Genomic DNA, 26,285 nt, shown 5'->3' with positions numbered 1-26,285 from the left:
TGGCCTCTGTCAATAGTCTGATTTTGTTCCATACTTTTAACAATGACTTTGATAACATAGATGGCTTACTTGTCTGATTGACAGGAAAAAGGCAGAGTAACTCTTTTATTTGCTTCATGATCAACAAGGTCTCAAAGGCTGCAACCATGGGTCAAATATAATGAATTGGAACCCATAAGAGATGAATGTAATATACATATAGGGCCTCCAAGTCCTCTGCTTTAGTACATAATGCAAAAACAAAAAAACAAAAACAAAGCTGAACAGTAGTAGCACATTTTATAAAGACACGATGCTTAATTGATTTTGAAAACCCATCATGTGTCAACACTGTGATGCAGCTACTAGAAAAGCTGTGTGACTCTTGGACATTTATATAGTGTCAGTACCAAGGAGGTGAGTGTTAGAGAGTGTGGTGGTTTTGTAACAATATCAGGAAGATAATCCTAAAGCTACTTGGGCTAGGTGAGTACAGAGTTGCTGCAAGTGTTATAAGAGATATGATGAAGGACTTATGAATCACTTAAGGTGCTAGACTAGCAATCTCTATATCCTCTCAACTCCAAGATTCTAGAAATTTCACCAAATACAGCTTTATATGAGCCATGGAGAGATGAAATTTGATATTAAAGAACTGAAGTAAATGGAGAAACCAGTTGGCATGCATGCAAAAAAACCTTGAGCCAAAATCTCTGTTTTTTTGCTGAGTATTTTACAGTATGTTTCCACACACCCTGTTTCAAAGCAGTACAAAAAGAAAAAGGCCCTCAGATGGTAATTAGCCCCTGAACTTTTATTTAATTTGGAGTTTGAATGAATTTCTCCAGTATCAAGAGGGGCTTTCAGGCTGACATGTAGAGATAACTTGCATGTTCCAAATCTTCTGGTAGTCTTCCCAAATGACCCCAGATCCCCACATTATTTGACTTTTATTGAGACTTTCTGTTTGCCTAGCCTTGTTTAGGTGCAAGGAATAAAAACATTGACCAGAAAGACAATCTAGTAGCTCACAGTTGCATACATTTTCTCTGGATGTTCTTTCATTCATGAACGATTATTTTTTGGAAGCAAAGACCAAGAACCTTTTGGGTCAAGTCATCATTAATGATGTCCATTTTTTCCCCCTCAAATCTAAATAGTGTTCCTTTATTTTTTTCCTAAAAGAAGCAATACTTTAGTACATTCTTCCACATTTAGCCTTTGATTTTATTTTGATTTTCACAATAAAGTATAAGTGTTTCAAAGGCCAGAACCATTTTTGAATCCTCAGAATTTACCACAACTTTGGCACAGTTTAGGCACTCAGTGGATGCTTGTTGGATTTAAAATTTACTGATAATCAGATTAAAGAAAACTAAGGAAACATGACAAATACTACAAGTGATCCTGGATTGGATCTTGCACCAGTAAAAGGGCATTAGAGGGATAATAGGTAACATTTGAAGGTCTGTCAATTAGATAGTGGTTTTGAATTTTTATGTTAATTTCCTGATTTTGATAATTGAACTGTGGCTATTAACATTAATTAATATTGTAAATATGTTAACATTTGAAAAGTCTGGATGAGGTTTATAGGGGATACTTTGTACTATTTTTGCAAATGGTTTGTATGTATGAAAAAAATGATAAAAAGAAAAGGGAAAAATGTTTTTTGATGATGTGGTTTCTTAGTGGTTTCTAACAAAATAGAATGGGGCAAGATAAATTGGTATTTTTCTGAGGTCTGGGTATTTATAGGAAAAGAGGAAGTGGTTCTGCCCTGTGCATAAATCATAAGCATGTTCTAAGGTACTATTGGCAGGTATCACTTGGGATTGGCAATATCAGATCACAGGAACGTAGTAGTTGGGTAGAAGGCCATTTGTCCACCTGATCTTTAAAACTCTGTCAACGAAAGTGATGTGGAGTGTGTTCTCTATTTAATTCTATAGAAAGTAGCCTAAAAGATGACTTCAAGCTGACTAGGAGTTAATTTTCAATGCTAACCTTCAATTAATTTGTAACTTTTTTGGCACTCAGTTTGCTGGAATGGCTGTAATTATGTTGTTTTCTGAACGGTGAATTCATTCAGGGCATACTCTCCAGACTGTTTATACAGCTGGAAAATAGCAATGGTAATAGATGAGGGGAAAGAAGTTAATAAGGAACTTACTTTAAAAATTCAGTTATCTGTGTGTGTATTTTTAAGTGTCTCCTGAGCCATTATTGGGTAGCTTAAATTAAATTTTTCATGGTCGCCATTTTAAATGAGCTAGTAAGAAAATTGCTAGATGTTTTAATATTTTAAATGCTGTCTTGAATTTGAATGCATACTTGACATCGACAAAGGAAGCAGCTTAATGCCTTTTTAATACTTAGTTCACCATTTGCTGAAGAAAGCCATGTTGGTTTTCCATTAAGGAAACCAAGACTGTCATCTACAAATTTCTCCTTAACCAGAGCTGCTCTGTGTTTTCTGGAATTCTTTCTATGATCAGTTCAAACCCAGGCAGGAGGTATTGCTGCCATACTGGTTGTAGCTGATGGGTTACAAAAATTGCCTGTCAGATGAATGAGGACACTGTTGCAGAGGATCTTTTGGCTTTTATAACACATGCTCTCACACCTTACTTTCTATTTAGTCAAAACGACACTCTTTAACAACAAAAATTTCCTTCTGATCGTAAATGCCCATGGTGTGGTTGGACACCTTGTCTTCAACAAACTACTAACTTCAAGAACTACCACTTAGAGTGAGGTTGATTCTTACATTGTCAATAAAACACAGACTGCTGGACTCTAGACCCTGAGTTTCAGATTCAGAAGGTCTGGGGTGGGGCTGAGAACTTACATTTCTAATAAATTCCGGGGTGATGCTGATGCCACTGGTCCAGAGACCACAATTTGAGAACTATTGCTCTAAGACTGGTCAGCAAACTATGTCTGTAAGCCCGTAGTTGCCCACTAATTCTGTAAATAAGGGAACACAGCCATGCTCATCATTTACATATTGCCTATGGTTCCTTTCAAGCTACAATGGCAGAGGTGAGTAAAGCCTAGATTTATTGCTTAGCCCTTCACAGAAAAAGTGGTCTGACTCCTGCTCTAAGGTAGTCCTCCTAATTCTGTTATCAAACCTGACCGAGGTATGAGGGGTGGATGTGGTCAGCTCTGGGCAATAGAACAGCCCATCCCCTCCCTGTCACAGCCCTCCCACATCTGCCCCTCCCCTTGTTTTGCAAAGTCGGCTCTTAGAAATGGCTCTGCTATTAGCCATTTAGCCCTTATTCACCTGTATCCTCTACAGAAGGCATTTGCATCTTAATGGCTCTCTCTCATTATAGGATGAAAAATTCTTTTCCTCTGTGAAATACATTTGCCATATCACAAGCCGGAGAGTTCCTTTTGCCATAAGAGCAGGGAATTCCCCCCTTCTCCGTCCTAGTGTGAGGCAGTCCCTCAATGGGCATCTCCCTCTGCCAAAGTGCACTCAGACAAGAAAAAAGAACTCTTACTGACTTGTAGCAGCAATTTCTTGCTATGGCATTTTATGCTGGGCCTGAGGCCTTTGCCCCAATGTGCAAAATCTGTTTTTGACACAGTTACAGGTTGAAGGAGAAGGGTTAATTTCACAGATGTCTAAATGTTTGTTCTCAACCAAACCAGTCATAAGTCCTCCCAACAGGCCTCTGAGGAAACTTTTATTTCCTGAGGGAACAACTGGATTGCAGGATTTCTTCATGTCCATCATTTCTCTACATTTCTTGCCTTTGTAGTCTACCCACCCAAATGATTTGTGTTGCACAGATATTTTATTTCTTGTGCTGTGCCTTTGTTCATGGGTCCTTTTGCCTAGAAAGTGTGTTTTTCTCCTATTCACATGGTTAATTTCTCTGCATCCCTATTCAAGTGCTGCTTTCTCCAGGGGCCTTCCCTGTTTCCCTCAAGAATGGAGAATGTACAGTTGATCCTTTGTGTTTCCACGATTCTTTGCCACCTCAGCATCACTGAACTTCCCCATCATTTTCTAATCAGTTGGCTGTTTCCATAAGCTCACTCAAAGCTGGCCCATTACTTATTTCTGTATGTCCTATCCTTAGACAATGCTAAAATGTGAGTCATACGCAAAGTTGTTTGTTGAATGAATAAATAATTCAGAGATACACTCTCAGATGAGTAAAGCCTCCCTCACATCATCCATGCACCCAGAGTAGTAACTTGGTAATAGTTCCACCAGTGTGACTCCCTCAAAATAAAATAAACAATCCAGTTATTTCTCCTTCTCTTCTACCTTTGGGAGAACCCCTCCATTTTTACCAATATTTTGGAATGTCACAACCTTCCTGGTGGTGGACCTTCCGCCTGCCAAATGGGTCTAATCAAACCAGTTCTTAGAACCTGCCGACATTAGTTAAGGATCTAATGAGAATGATGAGGAGGAGCTTTGCAGAATCAGAGGCACTGCACAAACCTGTGGCATTATTACACACACACACACACACACACACACACACACATACACACACAGAGTGTCATGGAGCCATTTAACCTTCTCTTGTCCTGGGATTCATCTTGATTTTAGGAATTCACTCTTCAGTCTTAAGTTGAATAAACAAAGGCAAAGACCCATTCAACATCCTTTCTTGTGTTGGAGAGGAAAGGGGGGAGATGATACATGTTTGTATTCTATACTTCTCAGTATTGTTAGCAAGCCTGTCTGGAGAGAGGGCAGCTCTCAAGGCCCTATGTTTTAAACATCTGTTTTTAAACAGTAGTTTTCTCCTTAGAAGCATTCATTGCTTTGACATTTGCAGATTTGCTACAGTGGAAGGTCAATAACTGTGCAGTTTTAGAAAGTACATCCCCTCTCTGCTTGGGTCCGTCTAGGGAAAAGCAATTCATAGATCTTTTAAAGCTAGGACCATTGCATTACCCAGGTGGAAGGGTGACTTTTAGGGCCAGTAAGCATGGAATTTTCTCACTTCATCCCAATTATGGAAACACCTGCACTAAATAGCACTTGAAAATTACAGTGCTTGGTCCTGCATAGACATGTGCACACATGTCCCTGAGTGAGCAGTATCTGCCCTAGCAAAACAGGGCCATTCTTGCCCCCTTTCTAAATTTGGGATCACCTGTATCAGCCTCATTTGACAATCCTAAGATTCCCTTTAGTCGCTATGCCCCCTCCCTCGTCATTCATTCCCTTAGTCACCCAACAATAATTTATTAAATTCTGACCATCTGCCAAGGACTTAAACTGAGTGCTGGGATGAAGCTCTGGTCTCCCCCATGGATGAGATTGATGGTCTAACTGGAAAGAGATTGTGTCTATAAACAAGAAGATATATGATGTAACTGAAATAAAAACAAAGATAAATAGAACACAATGGTAGAACTTTCATCTCTTAGCTAGGACGTGTAAGAAGGCATGCTTCCCATGGGAGATGATAGTTGAACTTCCATACAAAGAACAAATTCATCAGATGCATAAGAGAAAGATATCTACACATTTAATGTGGAGGATAGTACGTGCATTCAAAAGGTAGATAGAGTAATGTACTACTCAGAGAACGATGAGTTGTTCAGTGTGACTGTGGTTTTTGGAAATGGACTGGGAAGCACAGGGGCAGGAAAACTAAACAGAGATTGAGTTTTGGAGGACCTGAAATGTTAATGAGTTTGTTCTTTAGACAAGAGAAGATCATTGAGGAATTTTGGGCTATTTCATCACAATAAATATGGGTATTTTGTGTGGAACTAGTGTATCCAAATACCTTGGGATCCTTCTGAGCAGTGGATGAGTCCTAACAACACCAGGATCTGGTCTCTCAGTCTTTCCTCCTATGTCTGAATCTCTCCAGATAAGTTTTAGAGTGCTTGAAATAGTAACTTTTTTTCTGAGATTGGCATTCTTAAGATGAGTTCTGCTTTCCCACTCTCTAGGAACTAAATGTCTTAATGCCCTTGCACCTTACATATCCACACTAAATAAACTTTGGTGTAAAACAAAATCAGAGGGTTACTTTTTGGGACAGAGATTAATAGTGCTCCCCACATTCAGTTATCCTCTCCTTCCTGGGCACAGAGGAAGTTTTCCCAGCTTCCCTTGGCACTCAGTTTGACCACATACTAGTTAAGGCCAGTGGGTTCTGAAGATAAGCAAATAAGTGTCATTTCTGATTAAAATACTTTGCAGTGGTATAAGTTTTCCATTTCCCACCGCACCACCCCCCCCACCCCCCCACCCCCACTGCAGTACTGGTAGGCCCAGATTGAGATAGCAGTGTCAAGAAGTGGTGAGAACCTTCCTCAGTGGGAAACCTGAATGACCATACAGAGCAGAGCTACTGCTAACTCCTGTGGAAGATGAAGCAGGAATCTAAAATAAAGCTTTGTTGTATTGCACCACTGAGATTTTAGAATAGATTTGTCCCCACAGCCAGGGGGAAATCCAGGATTTGTGGGGTATGAAACTTATACGATTTGAAGGATAGGTGTTTTTATAAAAACAGAACACAAAAATAACTTACTTTCATAAATTTGACAAAACATATGGCCATGAAGACTCATTGCTATGGTCTTTCCAGAGCCCTGGGAGGGGTCTGTATAGAGACCCTGACACTTAAGGCTTGCTAGCTTCATAGTAAATCTGCCTCTCCCCACAGCACAACCTACTCTGATATAATTTCTTAAAAACATTTCCATCTCAGGCCTTCTGTTTCATCATGGAAGGAAAAGCTTTGTTCCCTCATAGGGAAATTCGTTCATTCCTTTAAAGGTAGGAAGGATTTTGGAGGGGGGCTGGTGAATATTCCTCTTCTCCTGAAACCATCACTGTGGTGGCATATACCCATCCACACCTGTGCATCAGCCCAGGAATGCCATTTGTGTCTTTTGAAAAAGGATCATATACACCTTGCAATTGATGGGGATAGTTTGCCAAACACCCCAGCTTTTACTTCTACTAGCTTTGAGAGTTTGCAGATTTCTATCAGAAATTCTCAGTGACTGATTGGTTGTTCAATGGATCCATCTATTCATTTATTCACTTATTAAACAAATATTTCTTATGTCAGACATAAGATGATCAACAGTATTTTTGTGGTGCCTGCACTCCTTGCATTTAAAAATCCAGCCAATTCCTTGATCCGTTACTACTGGAATATATGGAGCCTAAGCTAATTCTTTCTGATCTGTGGGTTAACATTGTCCTGAGCCAAATGGGTTGACTGACCTTTGCCCCTTTCCTACTTCCCAGTTGAGGCATGTGGAAAGAATGAATTAGGTCATTCAGGAAAAACTGTTATAGCCTCAGGAAGAAAAGTGCTATTTAAATCCAAATCATTAGCACCAATAAATCTAATAATAGACATATAAATTCATAATGCATTTGAATAACTCTAAAATAAATATGTGTGGTGATTAAGTGATGCCATAATTGGAACTCTGTAGGTGGAAGTGGGATGAGGGGGAGAGAAGATCACTTTTCTTCTATCCTTATTAACCATCCAAATTTGGGAAGTGTTACTTGGAAGTGGAATTGTGAGAGCATCTCTGATTACGAAGGTCAGGCTAATGTAATTAGTTTCTATGAGATATTTTTGCAAGGTGTACATGCATGTCCTTTGAGTCTATTTGTCATTGTTATTATTAAAATTTTTGTTCAATTGCCAAATTTCATAGCAGTCAAATAGCTTTATATGGGAATACTGCTAAATGTGGAGCTTGGGTGCACTCAGGTAATCATTGAAATATGAATGGTGGTCATGGATTAGCAAACACTTTTTCTCAAATTTCATGCAGTTTGTAGGCTACAGTGCTTCATTCTTATTGTGTGATACATAATGGCTCGGTACTTACAGATTTTGTTTTTTAGTGCCAGCCCGTTTCTTCCCCCCAATAAGAGCTATCTTTATGACACCCACATATTTTAAATGAAAGAAAATATAAATACATGCAAAACTGTCATTGGCTTTTAAGGTATTATATAAGTGATTAAATTTTATCATGAGGAGACAACCAGCTAATGGTTTTAGTGGAACACATAAAACCTCATAAAATACAAAAGTTAAATTTTGTCATATAATGGGAATCGGTTAGAGAAACCAACAGAGTTTCCTTTTCCCCCTGAATAAATTCTAAACAGTCCTTAGAAAATGAATTACCAGACTGCAAATCAGGATGAAATATTTTATAGCCATAAAACTAAAGCTACTTTCAGACCACTTAGTTGGAGGGGGAGAAAAAAAAGAGAGAGCAACTTGTCAGCCCTGTTGTTGCAGTGTCATTGCCAATGGCATTGATGCTGGGCTCTGCCTCCATTTTAGCAGTTTGACCTTGTTTAGAGCAACCTGAATCCAATCGACAGGCCTCCCTCACAATACCCCACCCATAATAGAAGGCACAGCCCCTCCGAGAGCGTGTTCAGCTGGAGCTTTGCCAATTGAAGTAATTACGTGATGAAACTATTTAACTTTGACTAAAATACTCTCACCAGGTTCTTGCAAACGGTGTGTCTTATATCTTGTCGAAGCAATTTTATATCATGCCTTTAAAGTACAGTAATGGCCCCTTGCATTGACAGAATCCTCGTAAAAGGAGAAGACCAAGACCTGGCTCATGAAGTGGTATTGATTTTCTGAGTTCCTGCTCGAGTTGCCAAAGATACAACACTGTTGTTAAGGAGAGGAGATGCCTTGGCCTTCAATATCACAGGAGGGTTCCTCGGTAAGCACAGGCGTCAGGAGGCCCCTGTGATAAATAATGCATTTGGGTGATAACTGCCTGTATTACTTTGTTAGTTTTAAAGTGACTCAGCACTTGTTCATCCCGAATGCTTCTTGATGTCACCGGTGGCTGTGCCAAACTGTTCTGTAGGTAAATAGTGCCCAGACTCAAAGAGAGCATCTCTTGAGGGTTAATTTACATGAATGATTTATTTTAGGCAGATTTTTCTAAATTTTAATCAGTGAGGACAATGAACAGATTTGACTTCTAGGTAGAGTGATGGCTTCAATTTGTTGCTTAAAGAGAGCCTAAATGTGTCTGCAGATCCGGAACTATATCTAATACAGGTTAAGTTAGTTTTTAGTCACTTCTAGTAAGTCCATGTGAAAAAGATTTATAACTTTGAGCATAGCTCTATGTATGTCATTACAGATAGCAAGAGAAGGAAACTGAGCATCTGATCAGACACTTGCAAAATATGCATTTCCACCAACCTACATAAATGGATACAACGTAATCTTCACTTTTTTTTTCAGTCTCAAGTTGATAAACTGCAGTGTCTAATGCTGAATAAAAGTAAGAAGATGGGGCGCCTGGGTGGCTCAGTTGGTTAAGCAACTGCCTTCAGCTCAGGTCATGATTCTGGAGTCCCAGGATTGAGTCCCACATCGGGCTCCCTGCTCATCAGGGAGTCTGTTTCTCCCTCTGACCCTCCCCCCTCTCATGTTTTCTCTCTCTCATTCGCCCTCTCAAATAAATAAATAAAATCTTTAAAAAGCAAAAAATAAAAGAGGATGGATCTGATGATTTTCAAGGAAAATTGAAAGTTATGGTTTTTTAATCTGTTGAGAATATGAATGTCTATACTCAAAACCTTTTTTTTTTTTTTGTAGTGGTGGTGGTGTGCATGTATGGGGAGGTGCTGTAGAGATGTAAGGAATAGGAATGTTGTTATATTGACCCCACTCTTGATTGAACACTTTTTGGAATAAGCTAAAGATAAGGGTGGAAGGTTTGGAACAGTGGAGCCAGAGCTAAGTCTCTGGTAGAGAACCGTGCAGTATGTCTTCCTGACTCCAGCCCCACAGGGCCCACATGAGTACCCTATGAGAGAAAAGGAGAGGGAGAAGGAGAGAAAGGTGCACATATGGTCTCTCCTCACTCAGAAGACAAAGGCCAGAAAAGGAGGGCAATCAACTGAAACCTTTCACAGTTAAATAAGAAGATGTTGACCCATTAGCTTCTCTTTCCTCTCCTGTTCCAACAAACTGGGGGAGCTGGCAGGTTGGCCATGAACAGTTACACATATTGTGCACTGCTTAACTTTCAGGAATGTCACTAACGTAACAGGGCTCTTTGTTGGAATAACTTTGGTGGAGAGGGTACTGTCTGCCTGGTAGTTTTTGTGAGTGGCATTACTGGAATCATGCAGTGCTCAGCCAGCTTGGCAGTGTGCAGTGTCCCTGGAGAAGAGAAGCTATGTAACGAGAAGATGTTTCTACCTCAGTCTCCTCATCCTTACTTCAAGCTGTTAGAGGCCACAGATGGCTCTAGCCTGGGCTGGGGAGAGAACTTTGAATAATATTTGAGGTTGAAATTTTTAAATAAGTAGGAGTGAGTCTTAAATGATACAGATCTATACTAAAAGACACTGAAGAGTTATGGATCAGCAAGATATGAAGAGGACCATTTATCAGGGGGAGAGGGGGCTTAACATTGTAGAGTGGTGGGCGGTGCTAGAAAAAAGTTGTACTGTTCCATGTTTATACCACAATGAGCAGCAACTCCTCAATACATTCAGTGCATATAAAATGAGAAGACTACCGCTTCTCCTTCCCTGCAATCGGAGAATATTTTCTTCAGGCCAAAATACATATTGATTATCTCATGAGTCTAAGAAAAGTCACTTGCCTGGAAAATAGTTTTGCTCGACTTTGTGCTCTAATTCCAGTAAGGAGGTTCCTCCTAGTCATGTGTCTGCTGTGTGCCCAGTTTCCAGTGTTGGACTATCACCTTTCCCTGTATCTGAATCCATTCTCATTATGGTTTTCTACAACTGAATGCCTTTACAATCATCATCCTATTTTACTCTCAATAGTTGTCTAGACCCCCATCCCTTACCTGAGTTTTATCTAATCTGATGCCAGCAGTTTAGGGGTTTATTGAGATTCATGTGGAAAGCCTCACAAGCTGGTTGGTTTAGGAGATGTGCTAGTGCAGGACCATTGAGGGCACTGCTGCTTGGTAGGCAGCCTCCTAAGACACAGTGCATCTTATTTTAGGTGGAAGGAAGCATCTTTGACCAACACCATCCAACATTTACCATTTAGTTGCCAAGGAATGCTGTCATTCCTGGATGCAATCGTGTTCTTGTTCTAAATGTTCTGTCGTCTTAGATGGATGATCTAAGGATAGTTAAGGGTCCATTAGCCTGGGACGAATGAGGAGGTGATGCCCTCTGAAACTTGATGAAGGTCAGTTAAGGACAACTGAAAGATAACACTAATTCACACAGTGGGTAATAAAACAAGGGACCTCATTATCCTAAAAGGTGATACTAGCAGGAAATATAAATGGATTTTAAAAGGGTTTGGACAAATTTATGAATGACAGATTCATAAATGGTTTTAAAGAAAAGTGGGATGCAGTCAACCTTTAAGGTGGATGTCAGGAAGGATAGTCATACCTTCTTGGGCCTTGCCACTTATAACTGTTTTGAGCAATAGGACTCAGAGTTGAAGGGAACACAGGCATGGGTGGTCAGTCTATTCCCAGCTCAGAAACACAAAGAGAGCAGAACAATGTAAGAGGAGAGAATGAGCTTTGGAGTTCTACCACTTTCCAGCTAGGTGGCCTTGGGAAAAGTCAAGTGTCTGAAGTCAAGGATAATATGTAATATGTACCTTGTACAGTTTTTAGGATCAGAGAGACTATATGTACACTATGTCCAAAGTTTCACATGTGGTATGCACTCAAAACTTTCAACTGTCATTATTATAAGTAAATCAGTGGAAATTAAAATGACATTTTTTGCTACTTTCAAGCACAGGCACTTGTACTGGGCAGGTGGTTTCATTATATCACTGCATGCTCCATATATAGAACCGCAGAATTTCAGAAGACCATTACCCATAGAATCTTGGTGAGTCGACATTGCTGTGAAGAGGTTGATTCTAAGAACAGCCTCAGGTATTGGCGATTCCTTGTTGTAATTTAGGATCTGTGAGAAGTTTTAGGTGCCCACACTGGAGCCTTACACCTTACCTTCTTGCTGAGTTTCTTTTACGGATGACAGGACTTACTGCAGCTCTGAAAGCTTCCCAAATGACTCTTGAGAGTCCTTTGACACCATCACTACCACTACCATGCTGCCTAAGAATTCGAACTTTGGAAAACAAAAACAAAAAAACTTTGTGCTGCTAGGAATGGTGAGATTTAAGGGCAGATGACACTTTTGTGTAGGAAAATACTTTGAGGAGCCCTCTTTCTTGAGAAAGACAAACTTCTTTGGATCTATTACTGAAAAGAAGTAAGAGAAAATAGTCATATAGTTTTGCATAATTAAAAAAACATAAAATTTGAGTTTTCGAGCGCTAGTTAATAAAAGAGAAGGGCAGGGGACTTTTGCTGGTTGTTTAAGGAAAGAAATGACTGGTGAGAAATTTCGTGGGACAAGGATGACCAAAGGACTTGAAGATTAATGATATTTGCTTTTAAATCTTAGGTTGTTCCTATTTTGTGTTGTTCCATGATCTCTTCTATTCTACCCAAACTATAAAGTTAGTCATATGCAATAGCTTTGTACTGGTGGTGCTTTGGGGAAGCAAAGAGGACAGAGGAGATGACGTACGTGGATAAAGTAACCAAGGAAAGAGGAGCAGTGTGAGGAGGCAGGACCTTAAGTAAGGAGGAATCAGTGAGAGTGACCAGGAAAGTAGGACATCCTTCCCTTCCTGGGAACTCTCAAATGTGTTTGGGATTGCACTACATTTCTCATGTGTGGGACTGGGCCTGAGTCATTTTATCAGGAAATTTAAAGGAGAATGTGACCCTAGAAGGTGGGAGGGCCTGGGACATTCAGATTATATGTCTGTTATCATTTGAACTCCATTTAAATGAACTTACATCCCAAAGATGCCGGTATATGTTACTTTCATCTCAGCCATCATTTGTGGGGAAACAGACCAAAACAAAGAACACTAATCAAATTAATACTCCATTGTATGTGCACAGTGTTTGAAACTTTACAAAACAGTTTCATCTCTATTATTCACTTGACTCTCCAATCACTCTGTTAAATATTAGCAAATTATGAAAATTTTATTTTTTCCAACTTTAGGTACCCAGAAATCCCATCTTTCAATAGGTTGTACTTCACCGTATGCATGTAAGTCCTTGGATATTTGTTAAGAGTTAAGTATTTGACTCATAGTTGGTGAGAAAACCCACATGGACTGGAATGTTGGTTTTGTTACAATTTATGAACCTTGGTATTCAACATTAATATAGAAAAGGTAGAGGGGACATTTGCTAAGCCGAATGCTCAGGTCTCTGGTATCTTGGACACACAGAATATGTAAAGTAATAGCAAAAACAAACAGCTTAGGAAAAGCAAAGCAAGGTATCTTTGTAATTCCTGAAAAGGATTTATAACCTATATAAACATGAATCATAAACCCATCGGCAAATAGATCCAAGCTCTTTCAGGAAGATGTTTCATTTATATGTGGGAACTAAAAACTCAGGTAAGAGAGACAGTCAACAACAGAAGAGAAGATTCACGTTACTCAGAACACATAATACCTTGGTAAATGATTATCCTGACATTTTAGTTATAGACATTTGATTTTAATTTCCTCAGCACCTGTGCTCACTTTTGAGAGGACAAGGCATGCCAATAATCCTCTCAGAGTTTCTGGAGTTATATAGCCTAATGGAAGGCCTGCTCTATAAAATACTGGACAAGTTTTTTTGTCCAGTTCAGTATTAGCTGAGTAGTCTTGAGCAGGTTATGTTCATTCATATGTTTATTAAATTAATCAATGGCTCTGTTTTCTCATATTCATACTGATCAATATTTGTCATAATGATCAATATGAATATGAGAAAACAGAGCCATTTGCCCTCAAGTATCATACCATTCAGCAGACTTGAACTCAAACAGTAACTCAAAACAAGAAAGGAGACCTTAGGACAGTGTTTGTCAGCCTATAGATCCTCCAATAAATATATTTAATGAATAAAAGAAAACAAAAAAATATGGAAGTAAAAATAAGAAAGAAATGTAGACATATATACCTTTAATGTTGGTTTATGTCCATTCAGACTATTTTCTATGTACATGGAAGCGTATATATAGATGGGCTTATACTGTGCATGCTATTTTGCAATCTGATCTTTTTTTCCTGATAATATACATCATCAACAGTATTTAGCACTAACATTATTTAATACTTCCTTATAAGCAAACATTTTACTTTTTCCAAAATTTCCTATAATAAGGAGAATTGCAGAATCTGTGACAAACATGCCTTTTTTTTCTTATCCTCTACAGAAGTTTAACAGCTTTATAGTTCACTTTTCACATGTCTATCTATACGCATTTTATTTAATCATATTAGTGTTTTATTTTGGTTTATTTTATATAAATAGGATATGTATGTATATATATGAATGTCTGGGTGATATGTATGATGTGTGTGTGTGTATGATATATCATTTCATATATATACTAAATGTGCCCTCTAACATTCTATTGTGGACACCCTTCAGGTCAATAAGACCTGGATATTATTAATTGCATTCTATGTCATGGTGTCATTCAGTTATTTGCCCCATGATGGGCATTCAGATTATATCTGCTTTAATTTTTTTTAGCAGTTTAAAACAATTACCAAAAAAAATTGCTTGTACTGTATGTATCCTTATGGACTGATGTTTCTACAGGACAGATGACCAGAACAATTTCTGAAATAAAGAGTCTGTTTATCTTTAATAAATATGGACAGAGTGTCTTCCCAAAAAGGTTACCAATCATTTTTCACCAGCAGTGTATAACACCCTACATCTATAGCAGCACCAGGGACTGACCCAGCGTGAACTTTTAGGTACTTCCTTACCCTTTCAATTATGTATAGAATGCCTCAGCCTGGCATTCAAGACCCTCCATGATATGAATTCAATTTAACATTTGGGTATTTTCCCCATTACTGTCCTATAGATACTACGTCCTATAGAAACTCCTCACTTTAGCCAAAGTCATTGCATTGTTTCTAAAACCAAATTTATCCTTTCTTATTACTTAACCTTTGCTCAAGAATATTTGGATTTGGATTTTTCTTCCATTCCACATTTTTCTCTTTCTGACAAGATTTTCCCTGTTCTTCAAGCTCTACATTTTCCCTTGGTCTCCCTGAGGCCCTCACCTGTGTTCCTCTCCACTCTTGAGCTGTCATGTTTTATTCATGTCTGTCCTGTGGCACTTCTGTGTAATGCATTGTATCATATACAGTTCTTTATATACCTGCTTATTGCCCATACTAAATAGTAATATTTTGAAGATAGATGATCTGTCTCTTCATTAGTACTTTTCATATTGTTACTTAAATTTTTTTATCAAATTGAATTAAAGGGATCAGTAAAAGAGCTATCACAATGTACTCAGTGAGTAGGGAACAAAGCAGAGGAAGCATTCAAAAACAATGAGTATATTTCACACCTGAGTTACTGGGAGCATGGTGGTTCCTTTCTCTAACAGTCAGGAACAGGAGGAGAACATAGTTTGGACAGGATCTATTTTAGGCCTCATCAGGACATTTGGATGGCAGAGTGGAACAGGGAGATAGCTGCATGCAATTCTGACTTTAGAGAAATTTGGAACTGGGAATATAGATACAGACTTTCCTAAATTTATTTATGTGCTTTTATTTTGAAATTGAATACGCTAACACATGGGTAATAGGAGAAATAATTATTTTCAATGTGGGAACGCTATCTAAAATGGAATTGACTGGTAGGACATTGGCCAAAAGGTTTTGACCTCACATTATTTGTTAAAGGTATCACAGATTTTGGAAGCTTTTTTTCATGTAAGACAGATTGATGATGGTCACACTTCCAGTCTGTTGTGTATGTGTATGGTGTGTGAATATTATTCTTGGTTCTTTCTAGAGTTAGCTGACATTCAGCAACTGACCCATACATGTACAGTCATTCTAGTTATCAAAATATTGAAATCATTTTCTACTGGATATTAGATTGTTTCTACTCCATATTCTATAAATGCCCTCTTGCCATCCTCCTGGCAGCCCTACCCCTTCTCTTAGAACCTCTTTCCTCTATACCAGCCCCTTCCCTTCTCACCCTAATCCTCCCAGACTTTCTCAAGATCTGACAACTAAAGTGTTAACACCTGACAAAGCAGAGTGCTCTGGGTGGGGGTGGGGGTGGGGACAGGTCTGCACAACTGGGTCATCCCCAGATGCTTGCCCATAACACCTTTGGATTCACATAAAGCATGGTCCAGGCTTCTCCTCCCTTAAATAGAACAAGGAATTACTCATTTGTCTGTCTGAACATGAGCCTTCTTCATCCATAGAGTACACCTCAGTCTTGACAGGTCATTAATACATTAAACCAGAACTACAAAAGCTAAGATTTTTAAAGAATAAGAAGTTGACTGGGCATATTGTGAAGAGAATTCATCTCAGAGAGGACAGATACATTCAAGCCCTGTTTGTTTCAAAATTTGCATTTAAAACTGCTGAAGGCAACTTAATGACAGATCAGATGATGATGCAATCCCATTTGTGAATTTAAATCTGATTTGTTTTAATATAATTTTTACCAAGGAAAGCATGAGGGAAGCTCTGTGCCACTGCTGTTGCTGGTGTTATTTAACCCATCTATTCTTTCTAGTAAAAAACCTGAAGAAATAAAAAACTATTGATCTTTATTTATTGACTTCCTTGTGAGTATAGTTAAAGTTGACACAGATCAATCACAATAAAGTTAAATGGATGATATAGTGTAACATTGCCTGGGGATTGCAAGTGGAGCTTTAATTATGAGAATGGTAACATTTCCCTCTATGCACATTGGGTAAGGGACAAGGATTGTCTGACTACTTAGGGACACTGGTAGTGGAGGTGACAGAATTCTGGCCACTCCAAACATTCTTCAGCAAAGTTTTCAGCATCCTGTGGTGAGAGGGAAAAGCAGGAGGAAAAGGAAGTCGCACAGCCATTTCTCAAATTTCTTACTAAATTTGTGTTTCACCCTGTTGCTCTTTGAAGATCCTAAATAAGATTAATATCCAACATTGTCAAGAGGGAGAAGGGAGACACACCAGGGGTGGTGAGGCATCTTGGAAAAGGCAGAATATCAGTCTTGAGCCCTATTGCATGCATTTACCCTGCGCCACATTGGTGGGGTCATTTCCCTTCTTCCTTTTACCCCCATCACCTTGCTGTTTCTAATCCATCTAATCCAAATCCAAAAATAATCTCTTTTGGAAAAAGAAAATGTTGCCAATGGAAGAATTCTCATCTCTCCTTTTGGAGTTGAGCTGGAACCAAAGTGCTCAGATAGCAAACTCATCTGACTAACAGTTGTCTCTGACTCCTATGTGAATGAAGATGACATAGTTATTCCAATTAGCAGGGCATATGCTGTGCCTTATCTTTCTAACAATGGGAATTTCTTTACCCTGAATCACCCACACATAATCACTCAGTTCCCATTGTAGCCAATATCAAATCTCAGCTAAATATAACCAATTGGTGGAGAGCAATAGTTACAGATCAACTAAGTGACCTTTATGGGGACTGAAGCATAAATACCTTAACCTCATTAGGTTAGTGTTCTGAGTCTTAGTGGACTCACTTAGCACCTTGATCCTCTTATGGATGCCTCTTCCAGTGACTGCAGTCCCTTTGGCTACTAATATTAGTTTTGTGTCCAGGTAGATTGGACTTGAAGTATTTATAGCTTCATAGTGGAGAATTATGAATCCTTTGTTGGTGGTGCATAAAATACTACCACTTATGTCTTTTGTGTTGGTTTTAATTCTAAAGAACTCAGGTTTTAAAGTCAGTAACATTAACAGAATCTGAGAAAAGTGTATGGCCCTGCATTATATTGTATTCATATCACATTTGAAACCATGAACATTTCTGCTGGTGCTTAAAAACATGTTTTCTATCTTGTATATGAGCTTTTCTTTACCCCATCCACTCCACAAAAACAAGACCTGACAGAAACCGTTGTGTACTTATGTAAAGGTAAAAGAAATAGGGCTGCATCTCAGGGAATAAATGTTTATTTGATTTCCTTTTCTTTTTCAATTGGTCGCCATTAATTTTAAACTTTCCTGGCATTTTCCAGGCAATAAGAAGAGGGAAGGGAGGGAGCTCTGGAGAGGAATTCTGGTCTTTTCTGGAAAGTATTCTCAACTGGTTGTCCATTTTGAAATGCAGCCTGCCTGCATACAAAAAGACCACCACCATTTTTTCGCATTCAAAGACAATTGACAGTTGGTCCAAATGCTGGAAATAAGGGTCACAGCAATTTCCATAAGAGGCAGGGTTAATGGGATTCTGGCCACTCCTAATGCTGCATGAAAATACTAAAGTTTTGTGTAAAAATCATTTTAAAGTGCACACCTGTATCACCAGGAAAAGAGACTCCTGATCTCTTTGGGGAGCCTAGAAATCTAAGATGGCTAACTCAGTTTTAGTGGATGGTGCCTTCAAGTTTCTTGTTATCATCCACTTAAAAGGTTTATTGTGAAGCTCACAGTATTTCTCCTGGGTAAGGGGTGAAAGTAAAGAGAGTGCTTAGAGGAAGAAAATTGTTTCTTAAAAAATACCATGTTATAAATACATTATTTTGGAAAGGCTTTTTAATTTATTTATTTTGATGAAAAGGAACTCTAGTTCCAATGCTTCAGTGGAGATATTTGGGGATTCCTGCTTCATGTACTATTAAAAGGACCTCATGGAACTCTTTGGCTTGTTGGTTTGTTATTTTTCTTTAGATTCCTTTTTTGATTGAGTATACATGAGTCAGTATTTGCTTTGCATTCACCAAATGTTGATGAATAGTGTATTAATTAGGATTAGGTTCAGCTGCTAGTAACAGGAAAAAAAATGGCAGTGACTTGGAAAAAACATGTGCTTATTTCTCTCTGACATGATACTCAGGGAGGAATGAAGTCCAGGGCTAAATGGAAACTCTGTTCCTCCTGGGCCTTTCAGTTCCCCATTCCACCACCCCTAGACTAGAGTCCTCAACGTCTTGATCTCCAGTGACAATGCATGAAGCAAGATGGAGGATGGATGAAGAAGAGAACAAAGGAGAGACATTCTCTCAAGACAGGAGTCTTTAAGAAGGCAAAGAGACATTTCCACTTTTAGTCTAATGACTGGAGCTTAATCAGTTGGCCACTTGTTATTGCTGAGTGACTGTGAAATGTAATCTTAATTCTGTGGGGTCCTGGCTTAATATTCTATTATGGAAAAAAATGGGAGAACAGATATTAGGGTATAAATAGCATTCTCTTTCACAAGAGATTTCCCTGATTTAGACACAGAATACAGCTGAGGGGATATAGGGAAGCCCTACCCCTTATGTCTCCAAGGAATACTTTGGAGAACATGGTATAATGCCAAACATACATGGAATTAGCTGCATGAAATGCAAAATAAGTAACCTTTCTCTTTGTTCTGTGACAATGTAAAATTGCTAAGTGTCATCAAAAGGGGACAATACTAAGTCAAAGAAAGCTGTAAGCTCTTTGGTGTAATTCAACCAGTGAGTTTTAGTGAATCAGATTGATGTTCTTCACCCTTCCCCTAAATGTGTTTTTTTATATCAGGATTTTACATGATTATGTAGCTTTAAGCACAAATTCTGTACTCCTTCAGTAGTCCAAATTTTGACAATGGTAATTTGTGGTTTTATTTATGATACCTGTGATTATTTGAAAATAACATCAACATATTTTTGTTTCTCCCTTATAATCTCTTAGTGCCTGTATCTCTCCTTCTGTCTTTATTCACACCTTTTGATCTAGTCTCTTCCACAACTAATACAGAAATTCTTACTCCATTTTGGATAAACTGGAGAAAGGTCATCAGGGGTTTCCCATTCTTGGGGAAAACAGCCAAAACAGCAGTAGGATAATCAGAACCATGGACAGCAACACATGTGGTTCATCTCCACCCTAATTCCACATTCCCACAAGAGCTTTATTAATGTCTACAAATGTTGTGCTAACCCTGAGTCAGTAAAGATTCAACTGAGAGAGTCTGAAAGGGGAGAACAGTGGAGAAAAATCCAGGGGTGGCCTACATAGCTGTGTACCCACTCTCCTTCCTACCCTCAACCTCCCCTTGTCACCAACCAGAATAGTTTGTTCTCCTGAACTCTCTCAATCCTTAATTTCTAACATCTACCTCTATTACTATGGAAAATATAGACCATGGACTTAAGATGGTATCCCATAATTTGTCCATACTAAATTTCTTCAACATCTTAGTGGTTTCAGCTTTGTTTTCAATTCAAGTGAATGAACAAGGCATAATTCCAATTATTTGACATATTGCCAGGATTAAGAGAAATGCCTAGACTCTGAAGTCACTGGGTCCTGTTTATTGTTGCTCACCTAAAATGCAACTTGTTCTAATGATTCTGACTCATTCCTTCTTTACACTCATTCTTTATGTAGTGACACCAGAGTTCAAGTCCTTTATTTTGTAGATAATTAATTTAAAACCCTCCCAAAAAATCATGTAAAAAGTTCAAGGTCACATGGAAAATTAACAGCCCATATTTGAACATGAATTCATTGTTTTCTGACCCCAGACCCATCACCACTCTGATCTACTCTAAAATAGCACTTCTTTGGGACATTAAGGTGGCTATAAAACACATAGTTTGTGGTCACCCTAAAAAATTTTTAGCTCAACTACCTCTCCGACAGAGTGCTCAAACACGTCATGGCTTTAACTCTGTTACTTCTTACCCTTCCACTTGGTACATATTTATAGAACTCTTGAGTATCACATGCTACATATTCCGGGGAGCAACCTACTCCATCTGCTTGGGCTTTATAGCTGGATACTGATGAACCATGAATCAAAGGCATCCATGGAACTGCGAACTCTCACTCAGGTATACTCAGCCAGTGCCCAGTTTGTGAGAGCCCTGTTCTGGGCTCTCTCATTGGATGCTTGCCTTGGCTAATGGTGATTAACAGGAAAGTGTAACTGTGTGTGCTCACCAAAACTGACCTAATAGAGACTTCTAAATGGAGAACTGACAAGACTCTGGGGTAGGCATAATTTCAGAAATAAAATGCAACAGCAGTTAAAACATAGCACAGTCACTTCATTCCACTTTTTAAAATTCAATGCAGTGTTCTGGGTGTATAGTTTGTTGTCTTATTTGATCCTCAATTTTGCTATTTTTACCATCTCTCACTGAGGACCGTATCTAACCACATCCACCAAAGTTCATAAGAATGCTGAGTTGTCACACAGGAGTTTTACCTCACACTGGGGAGATATTAGTTGATAAGATCCACCTTGTTCAGATTTATTGCTTTAGCATATTTCATGCTAAAAATATTTTTTCTACCATCTGCTAAGATTAGCACTCTAGTGGTATAATAAATTTACTCACCCTGTTTCTGTGATGTAGTTTGGAACCAACTTTATACTTTATTCGGCCTAATTGAAAATAGGATAAGATAAATGATGCACTTTGAATTTCTCTCAGACATACCATTGTTCATTACTTCAACAGAAGATGAGTACATGTGATTGTAATTTTACTGCTTCAGTAAAACAAAAGTTCCCATGGTAAAAATACAGCATTAGCCATTGTCATCATCCAGTGGGGTCTTATAAAAAATATTTAATGTTGTTTTGCCCTCAGATGAAATATTGTGTTTCATTTAAATACAAAACTGGTGGCCATCTTTCCAAAATATGTTATGAAAAGAAATATATTTCATGGAAATATGGGACTTGGTATTCATTTACATCTGAGGCTCAAACTTAAGGCCAAATTTAGAATCTGATATATTTGTGGCTTAGTAGGACATGTGGATTTCCTTCTCTGATTTAGTCTTCTGCTTAAGCTTGAGTTGTTTTGGCCATTTTGAAGGAGAAGAAGAATATGTAAGGGGTTTATTATGTTTATTATGTGATGGACCCATACCCTTGTGTAGTTTTCTCCAACTTTGATCCTGGGCTTGACCTTGAGACTTGCTTTGGCCCAGGGAACAGCAGCAAATGTGATGCAAGCAGAAGCTTTAAAAATGCTTGAAGACTGGGACTTGGAACACAATTGCCACAATAAGAAGTAGTGGCTAGCCTGCTCGAGACAGGTGGCCAAGCTGACAGACACTAATCCCTAGACATGTGAATGAGCCATCTTAGATTATCCAGCCATTGTTGAGCTACCAGATAACTATACGCACATGTGTGACCCCTGGTAAGACTAGCAGAAAAGCTGTGTAATGGAATTCAGTCTAACTTACTGACCCACAGTCATAAGGAAGTAAAATTTTTGCTTTTTTATTTTTTTATTATTTTTTATTAACATGTAATGTATTATTTGTTTCAGGGGTACAGGTCTGTGATTCATCAGTCTTACACAGTTCACAGTGCTCACCATAGCACATACCCTCCCCAGTGTCCACCACCCAGCCACCCCATCCGTCCCACCCCCCTCCACTCCAACAACCCTCAGTTCATTTGCTGAGATTAAGAGTTTTTATGGTTTGTCTTCCTCTCTGGTTTCATCTTGTTTGTTTTTCCTCTCTTCTCCTATGATCCTCTGCCTTGTTTCTCAAATTCCACATATCACTGAGATCATATGATAATTGTCTTTCTCTGATTGACTTATTTCACTTAGCATAATACCCTCTAGTTGCATCCACATCATTGCAAATGTTTGCTTTTTTATTTTGACTTAAGTTTCCCTTTTAATTTTTAAAATTGTGATAAAATGCACATGAAATTGTTCTTAATTTTCATCCACAATTTTCTGAAGTGGTTTGTTATGCAGTAACAAATAACTGAGAGAATACATAAACCTCTTATACCACCAATAAACACAGAACTTTATGAGTAGGAATGAGAATGATGGACAGACTCTTAATCTAGTTTAAGCCAAAGTTATGGCCGGATGGAAGTTTCTAAGGAGATTATGAGAAATGTACTAAAGGTCAGGATAAGGGGAAAAAAAGAAAACCATATTATCTATTACTATTTATAAGCTCTATGTACCTCACTTTCCTCTTCTGTAAAATGGGCATAGTAAGGATACCTTCTGATGAGGACTAATCCACATAAAGCACTCAAAACAGGGCTTGGTATAGAGTAAGCATGCAATAAATATGAACTGTTATCATCTTTACATAAAATATTATCATGTGATTGGGCAAGTTAAAGAAAAGTCTCCTTACAGCCATGATAGTAGTGACTCATGAAGTCAAAACACAATAAACAGGGGTGGTTAAGACTTTGTGATTCTAGATTAGTTCACAAGTGATGGGCTTGTCATGGCCCAGCTGCAGAGAGCTGTCTGCAGACTGGCTACGGGGCCCTTTCCAAATGTCTCTATAGGAAAGTTAGTTTTAAATCAAGTTAACACTGAAGCCTGCATGAAGTTTTCACAGGAAATGGTTTACTCCCAAATTACCAATTTGACCTGTCTTTATGCCCTCAGAAATCAGAGAAGAAAAATAGCACATAATGTAATAGAAATACCTCCATACAGTCCTATTTCCCACACCTGACCATTTCTGTAGTGTAGAAAGAACTGTCGAATGATTAATATGATGTTATGAAGAATTCTTTAAAATATATAAAAATCTAGGTATTTATTTTTTTTGCCTCTTAACATTACAGTTTGATGACAAGGTGATTGCAGGAGTCTATATTTGAGCATGAGTCTGTGAGCATAGGTGTACTCAATGTGTGAAGAAGGCTTCCTCCACATTTCACCAGACGTGTTGTATTTATTTGCTAAAGGTATAATTTGTATATTGTGGTCTGAGTTTGAATCATGGATATGTTTAAGAGAAGGAAAATGTTGCCCTGATTCTTTGACCAGAGCCTTGAGACTCTATTGAAAGGTCACAGTGCTTGGTGAATCTTTCCTTTTTCCCTCTTCCTTTCCCTTCCCCCTCCCTCCCTGCCTTCTTCCTTCTTACCTTCCTTTCTCCCTCCCTTCCTTCCTCCCTTCTTACCTCCCTTCTTACCTTCCTTCCTTCCATCTTTCCTCTCTTCCTTCTTTCTTCCATTTTGCAGGTATGCTTGACTGGGAGAGAGGAGTATATGTTTATTAGAATGTTATTCTGTACTGTTTTTGACTTTCTTAGTCACTAAAAAGTGAAAGCAACATCTTTAACTTTCTATGCCTCTTCTTATCTCTGTAATCTGAGAAACCTTCATGGGAGTGAGGTAGAAGACCAAAACTTATTTGTTTGTAAAGCAGTATATCATGGCAGTCAAGAGCCTGGTCTAGAGGTCTGGAAAATCTGGGTTCAAATCCACACTCCATGCTTTCTAGGAGTCTGACATTGGGCAGACTAATTAGTCTCTTTGAGGCTCAGGACACCACCTGCGAAAATAAGGTTAATAATTGCCACTCCAAAGAGTGATTGAGATGATTAAATGATTTTGTATATGCAACATGAATGGTACATAAATAGTGGTGAATGAATGATGAGGATGCTGTTGATCATTTCATTTAATAGAATGTGCTGGGCTGTGTCATGAAAATTTGCAACCACCCGCTCTGTCCACCAACTCTATACCACTTATGACTAACTGGACAGCTAATTAAGGATAGAGTTAAGGCCATGTCCACACATTAGCACGGACCTTACAGATGGCTAAACTCAAACTCATTGTCACAGTTGCTGTCACTCTAAAATCCTTCTCTCACCCATCCACAGGCCACATCTACACTTTCAACCTGTAGCTTATTTAAAATGAAGAGCAGCAGAAGCAACGTTTAGAATCATCATGACATGTTATAGGGAAAACCCTAGAGATGATTAGTCTAACCTGCTCATTTTTCAAATTTGTGCTGTCTATTATGATAGCCACATGTGGCTATTGAGTAATTAGAATGTGACTAATCTGAATTGAAATTGTACCGTAAGTATAAAATATACACTAGATTTTGAAGAGTTAGTACAAAAATACATTTAAAATATTACGTTAATAATTTTAAATTGATTACACATTGAACGATTATATTTTATACGTATTATATTAAAAAAGATTTTAAAAGGGGCACCTGGCTGGTTCAGTTGACGGAGCATGTGGCTCTTTATCTCAGGGTTGTAAGTTTGAGCCCCACATTGGGTATAGAGATGGCTTAAAAATAAAATCTTTTTTAAAAATGTTTCTAAAAAGATATTAAAATGAATTTTCTGTTTTAAAGCCTTTTTTAAAAAATGTGACTACTAGACAATTTAAAATTACGTATGGGTTCACATTTCTGGTTCACATTATGTCTTTATTGGGCAGCACTGTTTCAAACAAAGCAAATTAGGCATATAGACATGAAGTGACTTGCCCAGGACAGTTCAGCTTTCATCGGCAGGACACAGATGTGATTCCAGATCGCCTAGCTTATAGTGATTTCTCTCTCAACACGCAACCTTCTTTGGCTAACAATCTTTTTTTTTTTTTTTTTTTTAGACTGTAGAAATGGGTGTCTGATGGTGCCTGGGTCCCTGAAAACTGAGGTTTCTTTGAAAAATACTGCAGCACCTCCTGTGACTGGCTGTGCTTTTTTGTTTTTGTTGCACTGCCTGGGAGTCGGTGCTGCTGTTATCCATTTCTTGTGTCGGTTACAGCAATTGGTATTGTATCTAAAACAATTGCTGTTATTAACAGGTTAAGCTGCTGGGATGTTAAAATAAAGGCTGCCCAGCTTTAGTGCATTTTGTTGTAATCATCTCCCAGATGCCTTGTCGGAAATCAATTCAAGTTCAAAACTGGCTGGAATTGGGAGGTCAAGGCTTTGGCAGACTAAATATTTTATCTTCTGCTCATGTCTGGAGCTTTTAAAGATGTGGACTGGGGGCTCTTTTCTCATACCCCATCTGGACAAAGATGATTGGCTTTGCCATTTTGCCCAGGTTAGGACAAGGTTAAAATCAATTATAATCAATTATTAAGAGTCTTCTGTGTCTGCTTTGCTTATAGGGGGATTTTAAAAGTTTCTCGGTTCTGAAACATGCATATCTTAGTTGCTGCTGGAGATGTTATTCTAGAATGTCAAATATAGATGTTATCAGCATGAGGAGTAAATACGCAGAATTTCTACTTCCCATTTCCTTGATACCTATGTTTCAGGACAATGAGAAAAACCTAAAAAGGCTGAGATAATCATCACTGCTGCACCAAGTTGAAAAATCTTGTTACCTTCTTATATGTGTTAGACAACTAGAGCTATTTATAATTTGGTCACACTGTCATATTATTTCCAAGGAATTTATTGAGAGGCTCTCTGCAGTTCTTATGTGATCATTTGCAGTGTAAATG

The sequence above is a fragment of the Callorhinus ursinus genome, unplaced genomic scaffold, assembly GCF_003265705.2.
Source record: "Callorhinus ursinus isolate GAN/ISIS: 27379988/994484 unplaced genomic scaffold, GSC_fseal_2.0 scaffold10, whole genome shotgun sequence".
Lineage (NCBI taxonomy): Eukaryota > Metazoa > Chordata > Mammalia > Carnivora > Otariidae > Callorhinus > Callorhinus ursinus.
Note: the sequence above shows the minus strand (reverse complement) of the source record.